General features: G+C 35.9%; 1 long non-coding RNA gene and 1 pseudogene across 1 annotated transcript in view; both read right to left on the minus strand.

The window, feature by feature from the left end:
- Positions 1 to 10000, minus strand: part of LOC136838683 (uncharacterized) — a 497744-nt gene that overhangs the window by 390833 nt on the left and 96911 nt on the right. The gene's annotated exons all lie outside the window — the stretch shown is intronic.
- LOC136841143 (uncharacterized) lies at positions 7013 to 9385 on the minus strand (annotated as a pseudogene).

Raw genomic sequence — 10000 nt, forward strand, 5'->3', positions numbered from 1 at the left:
ACAATCATGCTATCAACTGGGAAGGGCCAAAAAGGATTGTATATTCTAATAACGCACTGGAGAGGAATATCAATGAATCTAGCTTTACAGAAGAAAGTTACAGCCATAATATGAATATCAGTCAAGGGATGTATAAACTTGATCCTTTAATATCAAAATAAATTTGTAAATTGTTTAAATTTTAAGGTAAGCAGTAGAGATGTATGGAAATAAGATTATCATATTTGTAAACACAGTACGGGGCAGCAGTGCTAATGAGTTTTCCAAACTCCACCTCCCTGACACCTGTCAGGTGTGGATCTGATGTCTTCTATAGTCGGTATATTTATCAGTATTGTCCCCTGAGATTATATTGTGATTTTTAGCCAAACGAGTTTTGAAGGCCACTACTACCTTGACACCGGCGTGTGGGTGGATCTGTAGTTTCAAATGGTTATGTATGTTCATCAGTACTGTTCCTGTAGTATATATATTTGTGACTTCTAATACTCTGTATCAGTTTTTCGTCAGTGGCTTGGAAATAAAGTCGAAGCCGTGGTAATGTGTGATATATATATATATATATATATATATATATATATATATATATATATATATATATATATATATATATATATATATATATATATATATATATATATATATATAATGTTAATATATTAGAGTAGACACACCGATAATAATTATATGAAGACAAAATTCATGACAATCTTGCAGCATCCTTAGGCACTGTCTGTGGTACCCCAGGGGGCCACGGCACCCAGTTTGAAAATCACTGAGTTTATTTCTCTTTCTCTCTCTCTCTCTCTCTCTCTCTCTCTCTCTCTCTCTCTCTCTCTCTCTCTACTGAGATGTTAGTCTGATTATTAAATTATATATGTGTCTGGTAAAAAAAAAAAAAGAACCACTATATTCTAAGCAGATTATATATATATATATATATATATATATATATATATATATATATATATATATATATATATAATAATACCCTCTTAACTTCCTGAATTCTTCGCGCTTTTTTTGGGTACGCTTGTCACTACAAAGCCTTAAGATCCAAGTGACCAGGTCGACAACGTGACTTCGTTGTGATTATAAAGACGCGGGTTCGTTTCCCGCTACCGGACATCTCAACCACTTCTATTTCTTACACTTGGATCTTAAGGCTTTGTAGTGACAAGCGTATCCAAAAAAGCGCGAAGGATTCGGGAAGTTAAGAGGGCGTTGTGGCTATTACAATTACATATATATCGGGTAAAAAGTGACCAGTAGATTCTACATACATGTATATATTTATATAAATACATAACATTTATATATATAATTATATATATACACATTTACATAAATATATATGTATTTATACATACATTTATATGTATATATATGTATATGTACATATATATACATACATACATATATATGTATATATACAATATATATATATATATATATATATATATATATATATATATATATATATATATATATATATATATATATATAATTATAATCATACAACCATGTGATTTATTTAGCACACGTCACCACAGGTGAAAAAATAAGCGACTTGGTATATAGGTCTCTTATATTTTCACCTGTGGTGACGTTGATATATATATATATATATATATATATATATATATATATATATATATATATATATATATATATATATATATATATATATATATATATATATATATATATATATATATATATATATATCTAAATATAAACATATTCTTCTGTCCCTATAAGGAATACCGTAGATGGTACCAATTATTCTCTGCAGAGACATTTCAGCTCCAAATGAACTATTTTCTTGGTTTTATTTTTCATACATCCCCTTGGACTCTTTTCCTACCAAACTTACCGGCATGTTAATTTTTCACATTTATATTCTCCGACCGAGTCTATGAGAATCTAGAAATGGGACTCAGTGGTAGCAAACTAATAATAATAATAATAATAATAATAATAATAAAAATAATAATAATAATAATAATAATAATAATAATAATAATAATAATAATAATAATAATAATATTGGCACGTCAGGAACAATTACGTTCTGGTATATGAAGGAGACATAAACACCTTGTGAAGATTTCTCCTGACGAAGGAGACTGCAGCCCTCGAAAGCTCAAGAAATTCTTATTATATCAATTCACTTTAAAAATCTACACCCGTAGACCTTTTTGTCTCCTGCAATAATAATAATAATAATAATAATAATAATAATAATAATACTCTTCGTAGTAGCCATGATTTCCATGGCAAAAGTACTGCAGAAGATGGATGCTGGGTACCAACTCAAGAAAGGAGGCAACAGAATTAACCATCTGATGTTCACGGACGACATCAAGCTGTATGGTAAGAGCATCATGGAAATAGATACCCTAATCCAGACTGCACGGATTGCATCTGGGGAAATCAGGATGGAGTTTGGAATAGAAAAATGCGCCTTGGTCAACATACAAAAAGGCAGAGTAACAAGGACTGAAGAGATAAAGCTAACAGACGCGAATAGCATCAAACACAGATGAGACAGGATACAAATACCTGGGAATAATAGAAGGAGATGATATAAAGAATATATGCAGAGACTTACTGCGATACTCAAGTCAAAACTCAACGCCGGAAACATGACGAAAGCCATAAACAAATGGGCAGTACCAGTAATCAGATACATCGCAGGAGTAGTGGAGTGGACGAAGGCTGAACTCCGCAGCATAGACGAGAAAACTAAAAAACACACGACAATACACAAAGCACTACACACAAGAGCAAATACAGACAGACTATACATAACACGAAAGGAAGTTGGGAGAGGGCTACTAAGCATAGAGGACTGCGTCAACATCGAGAGAAGAGCACTGGGGCAATATCTGAAAACCAGTGAAGACCAGTGGCTAAGGAGTGCATGGGAAGAAGGACTGATAAAAGTAGATGAAGACCCAGAAATATGCAGTCAGGAGAATGAAAAACAGAACAGAGGAATGGCATAACAAACCAATGCACGGACAGTACATGAAACAGACAAAAGAACTGGCCAGCGATGAAACATGGCAATGGCTACAGAGGGGAGAACTCAAGAAGGAAACAGAAGGAATGCTAACAGCGGCACAAGATCAGGCCCTAAGAATCAGATATGTCCAAAGAACAATAGATGGAAATAACATCTCACCCATATGCAGGAAGTGCAATATGAAAGACAAGACCATAAACCACACAGCAAACAAATGTCCGGCGCTTGCACAGAACCAGTACAAAAAGAGGCATGATTCAGTAGCAAAAGCCCTCCACTGGAACCTGTGCAAGAAACACCAGCTAGCTTGCAGAAATAAGTGGTACGAACACCAACCTGAGGGAGTGATAGAAAACGATCAGGCAAAGATCCTCTGGGACTACGGTATCAGAACAGACAGGGTGATATGTGCCAGTAGACCAGACGTGACGTTGACTGACAAAATCAAGAATAAAAGTATCACTCACTGATGTGGCAATACCATGGGACACCAGAGCAGATGGGAAAAAATTGATAAGTATCAAGACCTGAAAATCGAAATAAGAAGGATATGGAATTTGCCAGTGGAAATTGTACCCATAATCATAGGAACACTAAGCACGATCCCAAGATCCCTGAAAAGGAATCTGGAAAAACTAGATGCCGAAGTAGCTCCAGGACTCATGCAGAAGTGTGCTACTAGAAACAGCGCAGGAGGCAGGATGCAACCCGGAACCCTACACTATATAAACCACCCAGTCGAATAGGATGACTGTGATAGACCCAAAAATAAATAAATAAACAATAATAATAATAATAATAATAATAATAATAATAATAATAATAATAATAATAATAATAATAATAATAATAATAATAATTCTTTGTATTTTCTTTTACAAAAGAATTTTCCCCAACTTAGAATCCACCAAACAAAAAAAAAATTTTTTAAACAGTTCCTCTTTCATTTTCATTAATGACTCTAACACTCAAGAAAGAAATACAGAAATAACTCAGATTCTTTGCTGGTCTCAGGTTTGTCTCAGGGATTCCTTCATCAAAATCTATTTGCGAAAGAAAGCTCAGAGAAAAGAGAGCTTCAGTCACTTTTTACAACAATAAAAGCTATCATCTGAACTACATAATTATGCTGTTGACTGCCTATCTGGGATGTGTTACACAGAGAAAGAGGATGCCTGCTGAAGGATGAACTGTACAAAAATCATGTACGAATGCCTGTTTATACACTGACTGCGGGTAAACAATCGTAAGTAATTCTTTCAACAGTATTCTTTTTAGAATGAAGACCTTTTCTTTATATTTCTTATGACCATTTGTACAGTTTATGACATTTTCTCTATATTTCTTATGGTTATTCGTATAGTTTATGACTAGAGAATTACTGTATCTTGTTTGTCCAACATGGCACAGCAAAGCACTTCTAGAATACTGACGTAAAGAACAATAACTGAAAAAGACGTAAACTCTTCTAGCTTTTTGGTTTTCGTAGCTGGGGAACAAAAGTTTTGTACCGCAGACTCATCTTATTCTCATACCGTAGGCTGGCGAAATGGCAATGGGCTGTAAGCTTCAAGAACTATATAAACGAATTCTCTGTTAGTCTCTCTCGACATCTACAGTTGCAGAACAACGGTCAAATGTTTCATTCGTGAGAATGGAATTAATATCTAATTCCACAGAGTAAAGATTAACCATGTGGGAATGGTAACAGACTAAGGGCCATCACGACATATCATATGAAAACGAGCAATCCAAAGGCTACCCAACTGCTCTCAACTGCTGGAGTCATCATTTATACAGAGCTAGAAAAAGCTCCCATTGTGCCACCTCTCAGAAGAATTAAATATTACCCAAGGGAACCATCGCAATAGGCCTTGGCAGCAGCTCTCCCTAATCAGCCAATTTTAAGTTCTGACTTCCCATGAACCGTTTCCCTAGGAATAAAGGCAGAACATTTACCTAAATTTTTAAGGTCCCCCCCCCCTCTCTCTCTCTCTCTCTCTCTCTCTCTCTCTCTCTCTCTCTCTCTCTCTCTCTCTCTCTCATGTTTAGAAAGGGTCAAAATTTCCCGGGGGACTAAACTTGAGCCTCCATGATACACTGTTACATGACCTTCAAGGATTGTAGTACAAGACGGAATTTCCATAACACTGAAGCATAAGCTCATCCATATTCCGAGAGTACCTACACCGGATGAGAAAGAGCATTTTATCGAAATGGATCAAAACCAATGGGCTAAAAAACAAAAACTGAAAGCTCGCATATTTGAAAGTGAGTCTTTGTAATACTATTACATCTCTCTGGTGACAAACATACAGTTTTGAATTAAAAGTCCAAAGACTAACGAACTGCATAAAGGCCTTTGCTTCTGGCCAAGAAATAATCCGTCTGAAAGAAAAAGCCTCGGTAAACATTCCTAATGCAAATCAACAAAGAAATATTTTACTCTCAAAACTTGTTGATCTCTGTTCAACGGAATTACAAAAATTACATAGGCATTATACATCTGGAACAAGTAAAACACACACACTACATATATATATATATATATATATATATATATATATATATATATATATATATATATATATATATATATATATATATATATATATACATATATATATAAATTATATACACATTTGTGTATGTATATATATATATATATATATATATATATATATATATATATAAATATATAATATATATATATATATATATATATATATATATATATATATATATATATATATGATTAGCTTCAAAATTAAATTCAAACATACATTCATATCTCTCCCTCTCTCTCTCTCTCTCTCTCTCTCTCTCTCTCTCTCTCTCTCTCTATATATATATATATATATATATATATATATATATATATATATATATATATATATATATATATATATATATATATATATATATCATCCATAGGTAATGACTAGGTTGTAAATCTTTACTGGTGTCGCCTTTATTGCTAAGCCATCTTCTAGTGCAGCAGATAAGTGGAAAAATACTTCAGTTTGTGATAGAAGCATGAAATTTGGCACAAGTGCTCATTTTAGCCCCCCTCTTTTGAAAAATCTGGGTGTCCACGCAAAATTTCACTATGGCCGCCACTTTTCAAGATGGCCGCTAGTTGTTTCGATTTCTGACACTTTGAGTGAATCATTGTTGAAATACATACATCAATCATTACTCAGATAAAGTCTTTCTGAGTAGAGGAGTTAATTGAAGATATCACCAGAGCTCCTACTACTATACTTACCATTGTGATAAAGATGGCGTACAAAATAGCCGCCATGAAACATTTTGCTTGATAACTCTGCAACTAAGAAAGATAGAGACATGAAATTTTTATCTATGCCTACATTTATGAGGCCAGAGAATCTGTTCCTAGCATGTCTAATGGGACATTATCAATATTACATCTTAGTAAGGGACCCCATTATGCTACTGAAAAGTATACAAGCACAAGACTATTATGGAGTATGATAGCAAAGTACCTTATCTATGTTCGAGCACTGTCTCAATGTCTTTTTTTAAGCCTGAAATGAACGCAAGATTTTAAAGATGCATGGTGTCACCCTTTAGTGTGACGAAATTCTCATTCAGATGTATCGGAAGCATCAATTGCAACATTATAGTTACATGTCACATTATGGTTACACCACACATTTGAGCTAAACAAAGCTGTACATGTAAGCCCAAGCCTGTAGCATTTTTGGACTTGAAGGAAGCAGGGGGGATATTTGTGAGGGAGTCAGGTAGCTCAGGTACAGATTTTACCCTCTCTGGCTCAAACTGTACTGGCTGATCTCCCCCCCCCCCCACAAACCCCACGTCTTTGGCAGGGTGCTGGAATATCGAAATGCTGGTCCCATTAAAAAAGGGGTAGTAGCCGTAGTTGCTGAAGGGTTGTGATCGATGTTGTCCATGACCGCAGTGGTAAACAACCTCTTTCTCAAGACAAGTGGACAGACTACACCCTCTTCCACAGTGGCATCTCCCAGTCGGGCTGATATCTCAAGCACCCTGTCATAGGAAATGCTGATTCCATGATCATGAAGCATTTCTACCAGGCTTCTCTTCCTGGTTTTGGCATAGATAGCCCTTTGAGTGCTGATGTACATTTGCTCCTTCCTTCTGTTTTGAGAAGCAGTTGTACTGCAGGAGCTGAGCAACAGCCAGGTCTAACTTTGATGAGCTAAACCTTAGCTGTGACTTTAAGTCTGCTCCATGTTCGACCATACTAGTGAACTGGAGCAGAGTTTGAGGTATGGCATCATTGATGCGTCCTTCAACATAGGTGCCATCAAACCTGGACTGATGATCCAGAATGTGCTTCCTCAGTATCTTTGCTGCTTTAGCAATCACATGTGTATCTGAGTAGTCAAATGCCTAGACAGTGCTAAAGCTACATCTTTCTGCAAGGCAAGTAACACACTTCTTCCTTTCTTGTGTGCTTCTAATTCAGGGACTTCTGCTAATAATTTGTCCTTTACTCTTGTTTTTAAAGTGGGTGAGGCAACGCCTAATTCTTCCAGGCGCTGCTGGTATAATTGGGATATGTCTGCAAGAGGAAATATGGCAGAACCATCAGAACTCAAGCTGGTTTCAATGACATAATTAACCAGCTCTGATAGAACCAGTGGATATGTATCTGGTTCTTCACTGTGACATTGTTCTTTCTCAAGATTTTGAAGATAGGACCTCTCCCCATCGTAAAGGCCAGTGAGACATACAAGATGGTATTTCAACTCTTGTGCAATTCCATCACCTGGAACTAGTTTTGCCAATAATTTATCATCATTAAGTGTGTGAGTGCACTCATGTAGTCCCCTGTTGAGATTCATGGTCATTACTTGTCGAAGATCTGATACATGTGCCACATTTTCACAAAAATGCATGCTTCATTGTCATGACCCATTCAACGCTGTTTACCATGCTTTTCCTGTGGTTCACTACCTTCAACTGTTGATCTTCGCTTACTTGCACGATCAAGTTTTGTATCATTAAACATGACCTTACAGCTCTTGTGGTATTTTGCCATGTTTTGTCGCAGTGTTGCCTCTATGCCCCTGCCTTCATACAGCCTTGCTGGAACAAAGCTAAGCAGCATTTCAACAATCTCCTGGAACAATGGCACATTGGTTGAAATCATTACATACCCATCATGTTCAGGATTAGGATGCACAGAGTCCAAGGGCTAAGTTAGACCTTCATTTTTCTTGTCTTCCTGGCAAAGACAACATTTGCTCCAGTCGGTCTTCCTTTTGCCTGATTGAATTTACACTTGCCATTATGAGCTCTTGACTAAGGCTGAGGGGCTGTCCTTTTACCACCTTAATCTGATATGCACATTGATGTATGGGATACAACTAGGTTCAATCACCCTACACCTACACCTAGCCCGATCATTCATCTAGTGCCATTTAAGACCAGTGTGATCTGTACACCATCCAGTTAAGTACATGAACATGCCATGTAGAGCCCCACTTACCCTTGGCTTGGCTCTCCCGCACTGGCACCTCCTGTCAATTCAGGTGCGGCTGTCCAACTAGATCTACCAACTATATATATACTTTCTACCAGCTAATTGATATGGGACTATTAGACAGCATTTGGGACACTAAACTACTAAACTACACTAAAGCAAAGCTAGGTACAGCGTAAGTAAAGCTAGATGAGCTGACACTGAACCCCATGCTGAGTTACACAGCAGTAAAGTTCCATGTGCCCTAGTTGTTCGTTGACATTCACTCTTTTAGACTAAAACTAAAGATAAAACCACCACCTAAATTATATATAGACCTACAAACTATTACATCGAACAGGAAAACATTTTAGCCATGCCTACTGAATCCTGAGAAGCGATTATTTAAGATTTTTGGCTGCCATGTTGGATACCATCTTTCTTTATACATGCTATATGAAATCTTTAACAGAAATACATTTTACTTTTGCATGGTGACTGCCTAAAATGTGTATAACCAAAATAAATGCATAAAACATGGCCGGAGGCACATGAGTTCCATGTTAAAACCTTGACTAGCAGCCATCTTTAAAAACAGCAGCCTTTTGGAATTTTGAGTGGAATAGGGTACCTATTCAAGGAAGGGTAAGATCTAAGTGACTACAATAGTTCGTACATGCCCAGACAACACTTAGGCCAGAGAGAGAGGAGACGAGGAAACATTAGAGTTTAAGTCTGGAGAGAGGTGCTTGATAAATAATGACTCAAGGGTCGTTAAGTAAGCAGTTTGTTTAGTAGTTCACCATCTTGTAACAACTATTCATGGCTAGCCTAGACGTTGAGACCTTATTCACCAACGTACCTGTTTCTGAAACCATTGAGAGTATTTTAAGTAAGATTTTTAGTGATGAAGTTTTTTGTGGTTTTAATAGACAACTTTTTGAAACCCTCTTAGAACTTGCTGTGGAAGATTCAAGTTTTATTTTCAATAAGCAACTCTTCTTGCAGGTCGAGGGAGTTGCTATGGGGTCCTCATTAGGTCCGTTGTTTGCAAACTTTTTCATGGGTCATTTTGGGGGAAGAATTTTTAAATAATTGCCCGATGAACATTAAACCAATATATTATAGAAGGTATGTTGACGATACTTTTGCCTTATTCAAACATTCCTGGCAATATCAGTTATTTTTAGCGTATGTTAATCATATACATCCTAACATGAAATTTACTTTCATCATGGCAAAATACTCAATTTATACTCAATTATAAATCACGAGTTAATATAGATATATAATGTATAACATATATATATATATATATATATATATATATATATATATATATATATATATATATATATACTGTATAGTATAGGCAGTTCCCGGGTTACGACATACCCGACATACGTCAATCCGATTTCACAATGTTATCCATAATAAATCTGGTTCCGACATACAATGGTGACCAGAAAGTATGATGCAATGTCGGCATAGGT

The sequence above is a fragment of the Macrobrachium rosenbergii genome, chromosome 1 (assembly GCF_040412425.1).
Source record: "Macrobrachium rosenbergii isolate ZJJX-2024 chromosome 1, ASM4041242v1, whole genome shotgun sequence".
Lineage (NCBI taxonomy): Eukaryota > Metazoa > Arthropoda > Malacostraca > Decapoda > Palaemonidae > Macrobrachium > Macrobrachium rosenbergii.